Genomic DNA, 9433 nt, shown 5'->3' on the forward strand with positions numbered 1-9433 from the left:
AGTCTTAACCAGGCTTTGGTATCTATGTCAAATTCATTCTAAGCTTGCTCTTATGTATGCCTGACGATGTTTAGTCGTGATGAAGTAGCCTGGTTGTTAGATATTTTTGGAATTCTTCTTGAGTGCCCTTTCATCTTGTGCTATTTTTGAGGATTAATAATTGGCTATTATAATAGAAATTATTATTTTATGATAATTGTCCTTTTCTGACTTCCTTGTTGGCAACACCAGTTTTAGGCAATTCTTTTCCCTTCATATCTAAGTTTCAAGTTGCTTTTCAGAGTACTAATGTTGCACATTGATTATTGTCTTCTACTGTGTGGAGTCCAGATAGCACCCCTTACCTCAAACTTTCTAATTGTAAATTGAAAATGTAAATTGATTAACTGGCGATTTCCATTTTATTTCTGGCTTCTTTGAAGAAGTACATTTAGGGTTTATTACTATGTGATCAGCAAGCTTTAATTTCAGAAAATTTAACTTTGGATTTTGTTGTCTTAAATTTCTTACCATTTATTGTTTGTACTTCTGTTGCATGTCTATTTAATCCAGTCTCCCTTTATGGCTCCTTAAAATGACTTATACTTTGAATATGATCTGACCAGGACTTATCCTTATAGCACACATGTAATATGGAGTGATATGTGTTACTTTTGGTCTCTAGATGTATTTTAATAGTGTTTGACCTGAAAGTTAAACGTCAATGCCATAGTATCAAAATTGCAGGTGGACACAATTTGGTAAGGTGATATAAAAAGTTAATCTAGAGGCGACCTGTAAGCTTCATTGTGACAGGACAATGCTATGTAGCTGGAAGAGAAACATTAGCATTCTTATAAAAAAAATTTTACCTAGCTCTGACTCCTCTAGGTTGTTATACTAACCTTCCAGGGAAGATGTATCTTCCAATGAGCTACTGGTATGGCCCTAAGTATCATGGTAGTAACCAACCACATTGGAACTGAGTTGGAGGCCTATTACAGAAGAGGGCACTCAGACCAGGTTCCACAAATGTGGTCAAGAACTTGTGGTTGGAGATTTTATAATCCCTAGTAGGGAATCAATTGCTGTCATTTGGTTATACTAAGTGATATTGTAGCCAAACTGTCATCTAAACACTCTTGCTTATTCCCAGAGACTGTCAGAGAGGCTTCTTTCTACAAAAGGTGGAAGCTATTGTAGAAACCCAAAGATGACCAAAGTATATGGAATAAGTGTAGAGTGTTCAGCCCTAAGTGGAATGGCTATATTATATCCTCACCAAGGTTCAGGGATTGTTAGGTAAAGGAAGTGGGAAGAGGAATATACAATGGTTTGATATGTATCAAAAGATGCCTTTCATAGCTTACATGACCATTGCTGTCAAGAACTCATTACAACAGTGGATATCTATAAATGTCCTTTGAAAGACTGGACCCCTCAACAGTTCATTGGGAGTAGGGGAAGTTTGACTGAATCTCTTCTCCTTTTTGAAGGTTTTTTAGTTGTTTAAAAAGAGGTGTCAGTTTCTGTAGTTGTATAGTTATTGAGAAGTTACTCTTACTCTAATAAATAGACTTCCATACACAATAGGGCAAGAAACTGTAACTCAGTGGCTCACACATAGAAAGAAGTCATTAAAATAAGAGAAGACTTGTTGAGAAAGGTTGTGGTGGGAATAAGAGTGGACAAGAGAATCAAATGGGATGAAAATGATTATATTCATTATGTAAAGTGATAAAACTATCAAACATTAAAAATTGTAGACAGAATTTTCCCCTTTATATATGTATATATACATATATACATATATATGCATATTCATATATACATACATACATGTATGTATATGTGTATATATGTATTTGTATGTATATGGTATGTGCATATTATTCCACTATTTTCTGGTAGCATTTTTTTATATATTTAAGGTAGCCTTATTTTTCCATTATAAGTATTGTTTTATTTTCCTCAACACATCTTAATTTAAACTTCCTTACTTTAGTGCATGATGTCATGTTGTTGTCTACTGTGTTCCATTTGTTCTGGCATATAATACTGCACACCTTTGATGGGGTAATACAAAGAGCTTTCGTATGTGCTACTCAGAAATTGATAAAATTACTTCTATGCACTTCAGACTACTCATATGTATAATATAATTTTATTTTTAAAGGCTATTTTCTGGTGTTAATTTTAAATGTTTAGGCTATGCAAGATAATATTGTGCATTTAATGCCATGCATGCCTGTTAAGGATATAGTGTATCACTAATTTTAAGTGGATAGTTTCTTCTAAGAGAATTTCAACTCTGATATACTAATAATTTTGACTTTTAAATCTGTATGTTTCTCTTTAATAATTGAACAAATCAGACAGCATTGAGATATTAATATGTATGACACATATGTGTGTGTAAGTTCTACGCATTTTTATAAATGGAGAACTGAGCAGTGCCCCACTCTCATCTTATTCCATTGACTTCTAAAGTTTCTACCTACTGCTTTGCCAATTGCTCAGCTACCATCCAGACCCAGGCAATCTCATATTTATTACAGTGGTTTCATTTTTTTCTAACTTTGCAGAAATGAAAGAATGTGGAATATAGACTACATTTCTGACATGTGTATAGTTCCGTTGGGTAGCATCTTGCTATATGTGCATCATATATTTCATTCATTCTCACCTGTGTGAATTTCCCACCCACTTCATTTCTCTCATCCTGCTTGATTTCCTCTTGCTTCCAAAGCACTCTTCCCCTCCACATCTTCAAGATTTTCCTTTCATGTGTTGTGTGTTTATTTTCTTGGTATTTATTTTTGTTTTCCATCAGGTTCATTTTTTTTCTGAATCTTTGCATTTACTTTCTCAATTTACTTGCTTTTTAGTTGTATGCTACCATAGCTGTCAGGCTTCAGAATTATGTCCTTGGCTATTAGAATCCTTTAAAATCATTTCTTTACTGTGGTTCTGGCACAGAAAAAAAAAGGCATGCAGAGTGAAGAATAGAATAGGGGATCCAGAAATGAATTCAGGTAATGACAATCATCTGATTTTTTGCCAACATGTCAAAATCATAAGTTAAAGGAAAGAGAACTCAAAGCTAGGAAAATTAGAAATCCACATTAGACTATCATTTAATCTGTACAAAAAACAATTCAAAGTAGGGCAAGACCTGAAACTCTGAAATTGATACAGGCAAGCATCCAGAATTTAGGAATCCCGTCCATTCTGTTTTGTAATACCTTTATATTGATGCTGTATCATAGTCTTTTTCAGCTCATGTAATTGCATATGTGAGGTCTTAATAAACTAGTTACTTATAAGCTGTTCTGTGGAGCCAAGTATGGAATTCCTAGGTAACAATATAAAGTGCACACTACGGCCAATTTTTTATTTTATTTTATTTTATTTTCAAATAAGGTATACCTGTGTGCCGAATGATATCATGCAGCTTACTCTTTTTACCAAGCTTGTGCCAGATGTGCTGTCCTCTTTTTCAAGGATGAACTTTCTGCTTCCTGAAAATAATTTTCTTAGAGAACATTATTGTATTTACTATTTTGTTTGAATTTCAGGTAAAGAAAGAGAAGATATTTATTAAGATGGTGATTCAGTTTTGTTTCTACTGGTGGGATAAAATATCCCACCAAATGCAACTTTAATGGAGAAAAGGTTTAGTCAAGTTACCATTTGAGGGCAAGAGTGTAGTCAATGCAGAGGAGAAAAAATTAATGTATTAATACTGACCTAAGCTAAGCCTCTTCTCTACAATTATACAGTCTAGGTTTCAAACCTAGAGAATGGGGTCACTCACAATGGTTAGGTCTTCCTACCTCAATTAACATAATGAGGGCAGTCCTCCACCGACATACTTACATGATACATTAGTTACCTTTCTATTGCCGTGGTGGAAAAGCATGATCAAGGCCATTTATAAAAGAGTCTACTTGGAATTATGGTTTCAGAGTTTTTGAGTATTATGGTGTAGTGAAAGCATTATGGCAGCAGCTAAGAGATCAAATCTTGATTCCCAAGCAGGAAAACCCACTGCCAGTGACATTCCTCCTTCAACAAGGTTAATCCCTTCTCAATTTTTCTACGAACTGGGAACCAAATATTCAAACATGTGAGGTCATGGAAGCTAATCTCTTTCAAAGCACCATGCAAGGCAACCTGATCTAAGTACTCTCTCATTGACATAATTCCCAGGTGTTTATAGACTGTATCAAGTCCACAATGAAAACTAACCATCACAGGTGGTACAGTTATACTGATGATGTATTGAGTAGATTGTGGTGCTTAGTTGTGTGGTCAACAAAGGTTATATATGTTGGGAAAGTTGTTTAGATGTGATTAATAATTAAATTAGTAGACTGAGTAAGTACACTAATTATCAGTAAAAATATTGATATGTTCTAAAGAGGGATGAAGTCTGGCTCTAGATTAAGTTTAGACTCAAAACTCCGTGTCTCCAAGAGTTAGTGGCATATCTTTGGAGTTTCAGCAATAGGGGAACTAAGGTAGGACTATAATGAATTATAAGTCAGCCTGATATAAACAGCATGATACTGTATCAAAACAAATAGATGAACCTTTATAACATCAACTCCTGACAGAGTTCCAGCATACTGAATTGCCTGCAAATTTTAGACTCAGCAATCATGTGAAATTAATCCACGAAATAAATTAGCTCTTTGAATGTCTGTCTGTCTGTCTGTCTGTCTGTCTGTCTGTCTCTAGGTTTTGCTTTCATTATCCCTATCACATTCCCCACCTTTTATCTTATTTGTAATGAGATTTAAATAAGTACTTAGGTAGAATAATAGAAAAGTTTTGTATAGACTTAGTTTTCCAACCATTTTTAACTATACAGTATTTACATATATTTATATTTTCAAAGATTGATGGATTGTCATGTAATTCTATAGAATTTGGTAAAAATATTATTTTTTCAGAGTAATTCTGTATTTTACTTTTAATATTAGACTGCTCAGAAAGTATAGTGTTAGCAGCAGAGAAGAAAAGGTGTTCTCATCACATGGAAAGACTTTCTGCAAGGCATTTGTAATTTGGCCTGTCAATCACAGTACAAAAAGAGAGTAACATCCTTCCTGAGTGAGCTTAGAAGTATCCTAAACTTGTTTCCTACGAACAACATGCCTTCATATGGTAAGTCATTCTTCAAATACAATAACACTGAGCCCTCATCTTTTGAATGAATTCCACTTTTTCAGTGTCTATGTAAGGAATATTGCTTTATAAAACTTCATTTTATTAATGTTTGTGCTGTTCTGTAAGCATTGCTATTTGGTTCACTCACAGGAGTGTTTGTTGATTTATATTGTCACTGTATTTATTTATAATATTAATAGTGTCCATAAAGAGTACTCATTCCTCCCTGAGTACATGTAAACATTATCTTGAAAAGATCTGTGACCTGGAAATGACCAAAAGCATAAATGATCCTGTGATTAGATAAAAATATGTAGAACATTAGAGAAGTTTTGGAACATAGTAGACAAACATTTAAAAAATCCTTTTCCAACATATATGAGAATTTAATAACCTTTTAACTTCTTAAACTCACACTAGAAAATCCTTTTGCTAGTACAATATGCTATGTATGGTAGCCTCGATCAAGGAGGGGGTGAAGGAGATGGAGTTATGAACCCAGGAAACAGACTCTTAAGACCAGGATTGAGGTACAGGTCTACTGTACTGCTGTTTTAAGCAGCAGCATGTGTTTTTATACAATATTTGGACCAGTGGGTAATGATATGAGCTCTAGAGTAGCTAACCATCCCACTGGCAATACGGGGAGATGCCAGGCTATCAGTACCTGAGGGGACTTCCATAAAGATGAGGGAAGCAGCCACCTGATCCGGGTCCATTCTGAGGTTCCATTAGTTTGCTAGAATGCTCTATTTTGTGTCTCACATTATGCCAGATGACATGGGCACACATACTATTAGGGTAGTATGGAAGTTTCCATCACGGTCCTCTGGGCCCCACCCAGGGGCTGTAGCACCCATAGCTGTGAAAATTTCTAAGTAAATTCTAATACACTATCTATTACACAAAATAAAAACAATGCTTAAGTTTATTCCAATATAATGCATGAGCCAGATAACATTCAAATGAGTTAGAAGGAAAAATCGTTGTATAGTTGATCAAGAGACTGATGTCACCCTCAGCTACATAGGAAGTTCTAGGTCTACTTGGGATGGGTCTCAAAACACGTTAAAAATGAACAAATTGTGCTCTATGGAACTGCTTTCATAGTAGTTTCTGATTTATTCAAGTATGCCACTATGTACATGTTTAATTTGGGTCTGATCTGCACTGCTTAGCTACCTATATTCAAGTTTGTTCTTATTCTGAAATAATCTTGTTCATATACAGAGCCTAGCTTTAATGAAGATTGCGCTGGTAACTCAAGATGTTTATCTTTAGCTATGCTAGGCATTACAGGCTTGAAAAAAATCACATTTTGCGAGTGATAATTTTAGTAAAGAGAAGACTCTAACAAGCAAGATTCTAATTTATTATCGGTTCAGAGGATACATATATAGAAATGAACAGAATTAGCAGCTAGAAATTAACCACACTTTCTTACGCTCATCTTCAAATCCAATCTATAAATTCCATTCATTATTTCTAATGCTATGGGAATTCTATGTCTACACTGCCTGGCTATTTTCTTATGTAATACCACTAATGACTGTGAGATCATGGTGTCTTCTCTTGAGTTTCTTGGACTCTTCTATTTAGTTTACTTTTCTTCTGTTCATCTTCAAGACTTTCACTTGCTATACTAATAGACAGCTCAGTAGCAGTCTCATGTCTCTAGCGTGTTTCTCCCCTGCAGTGGCAGCACAGCGTGTTTACTGTTTAATCACTTCCTGCCAAAGCACACGTGGTCTGTACTGAATGAGGCTTGTAATCAAATGGTAGAGCCCTACTTGATTATCATTCACAACAGTAGCTCAATACAGGATTTTTCTAATTATCTCCCCTGTGGTGGACATTAGTCCCTATTTCGTTTTCAATTATAACGTCTTCATGTCTTACTCCCCAAACATCCTAAGGGATATCTAGTAGAATAACCATGGAGAATTTAGTCAACTTCCAGGAGAGAAACTCCTCTGATGACTTCCTTTCCTTTCACTGTGAGTTGTATTACGCTTAGAAGAGCTGCAGGGACTAGATGAAGCACATAAGTCAGTTTATTACTTAAAGACAATTTTCAAGTGATTTCTTAGAAAACAGCAAACAGTAAGTGCCTCAGTAGAGTCTTTCACTCATGTACAGATGAAACACCATTCCTGTTTTTCCACTGAAGGAATGTTCTAAAACAACGTGTGTCCTAATGCCATTAAGATTATATCTTTAAATATTGTATTTGTTGAATTTAATTTTTAGTCTATGCTTTTATATCTGTGTAGCCATAATAGCCATAATGCTATTGTGTTGAAATAAGTGATGTAACCGAAGCTCTCAGGAAGTATTCAAATGAATATTAGCGTGTATCATGTGGTTTTAGAAATAATAGTATGTGTATATTTTTTCAAACGTTTTACCACTTTTCTGACAAGTTGATAAAGGAGAAAGTGATTTCCTGCAAAATGTTGAATTTGGCAAAATATGAATATTTTTCTCATGCACTCTGTCCCCAGAGGAGATACTATGGAGCCATTTTGCTTGAGTGTCAAGTTTTATTAATGGTCTCAGTCAGAATCATTTATATTTTGCAGTTTCTGTGCACACGTCATTAATAGGGAGCTGCTTCCTGGCTTGCATGAATGTCTGATTTCCCTTTCTAGTTAAATAGTGTTCCAAATGCAAAATGCAATGCTTTGGGTAATCATGTGAATTTATGACCATCACTAGGATTCTGGGCTTTTAGAAATGAAATTTAATAGATCATATTTCTCTATAAATGTAGGTTTTACAGCTGAGGTAGATCTAATATTGATAATCTCTTTATTTAACAGTTTCAAAATGCCATATGTGACTGAAAGCAACAGAATGGAAATAACTATGTTTATAGCAAATAGAACAGGAAATGAAAGCAAGATATGGAGAGAGCTTCGCTGAAATGCGCATCCTGTTAGTGTGATAGTGTCACGTGTGGTAGTGTCACGCATTAGCAGGAGCCATCAGGTTGGAGGAACAGATCTTAGTGCACTCAGATACAGGATGAGGAAATTAAAATGTGGAAAATATGATGTTTAAGATGTTCAGAATTTCCCAGGAAGGATAATTTGAAGACCAATATAAATCTCACGTAAAGTTGAGGAAAGCGCAAGTTCATTTACATGAACAAGTTTACGTTAAGCAGGGATAGAATAAGAGGTCCCATTTTCCCAGAATCTACAGCTGTCAGGTCTATGTTATTGTAAATAGAATACCTCAAACTAAGTTGAAAAAATACCAGTTTAGATCTCAGTCTGAGACGATTCTGATTTTTCTTTTCTTATTTTTTTCTCATTTTTTTTCTGCACAGATTTTTGCAATTGAAATTAGTAAAAGAGAAGTGGCCATGTTCACTGTGTTGTGCCCCACTTCATGTATTGAAGACCTAGATCCCAATGCCACTACATTGTGTTAGGAATTCGAGGAAGTAACTAAGGTTGAATCAGACCCTAAGGACTGCTAACATAAATGGCACTTGGGAAACTCAAGGAAAATGATAGTAAGTTCCAGGCCAACCAAGACTATATAGTGAGTTACAGGCCTACTGAGTTATGCAATAATCCTCTGTCTCACAAATATATGGCTCAAAATGCATTTAAGGAAAAAGAACAAAGGAGACAAAGGACTTGACTTTTAGCTGCAAAGAAACAGACAGAAAGCAGAGATTTAGCATGGAGCCCCTCACCACAAACTTTATACAAAGATACCCTGCAGCTGACTTATGTCACTGCAAAACTATGAGCAAAGAAATGTCATTGGTCATATGCCATCCAACCTCTAACTTTTAATTCTGTGAACTGAGTAGCCAAAGACAAGACACACTTACTTTGAACATGAGGTTGTGCTGAGACGATGACATAATTGCTAAATGTTTCATTTATGGCATTTGTTTTATAATGTTTCTAGTACTCAAACCGTTCACGCCTCCTCGTCCTATCACAGCATGCAGTTTTCTCTTCCCTACTACAAATATTTCCCAAAGTTCTTGAACAAAGTGGAATTCCATAATCTAAAACAAGCTAACAAATATAAAAGACCTTCTCTGAGAAGACAGTAATCTAAAGTAGCCACTGAGCTATTTAAGAAAGAATCAATTACAAAATGTATAGATGCAAAGCAGTTTAAGAAAATATTAGGAACAAGATAAACAGAATGAGTGCTTTGCATTATATTCTATATATTTTAATTCTGTACTTGTCCAAACTAGAACTCATTTTCTAAAGAGACAGACTTACTAGGAATAACATTTTGTAAC

Source organism: Grammomys surdaster, unplaced genomic scaffold, assembly GCF_004785775.1.
Source record: "Grammomys surdaster isolate TR1022 unplaced genomic scaffold, NIH_TR_1.0 126076, whole genome shotgun sequence".
Lineage (NCBI taxonomy): Eukaryota > Metazoa > Chordata > Mammalia > Rodentia > Muridae > Grammomys > Grammomys surdaster.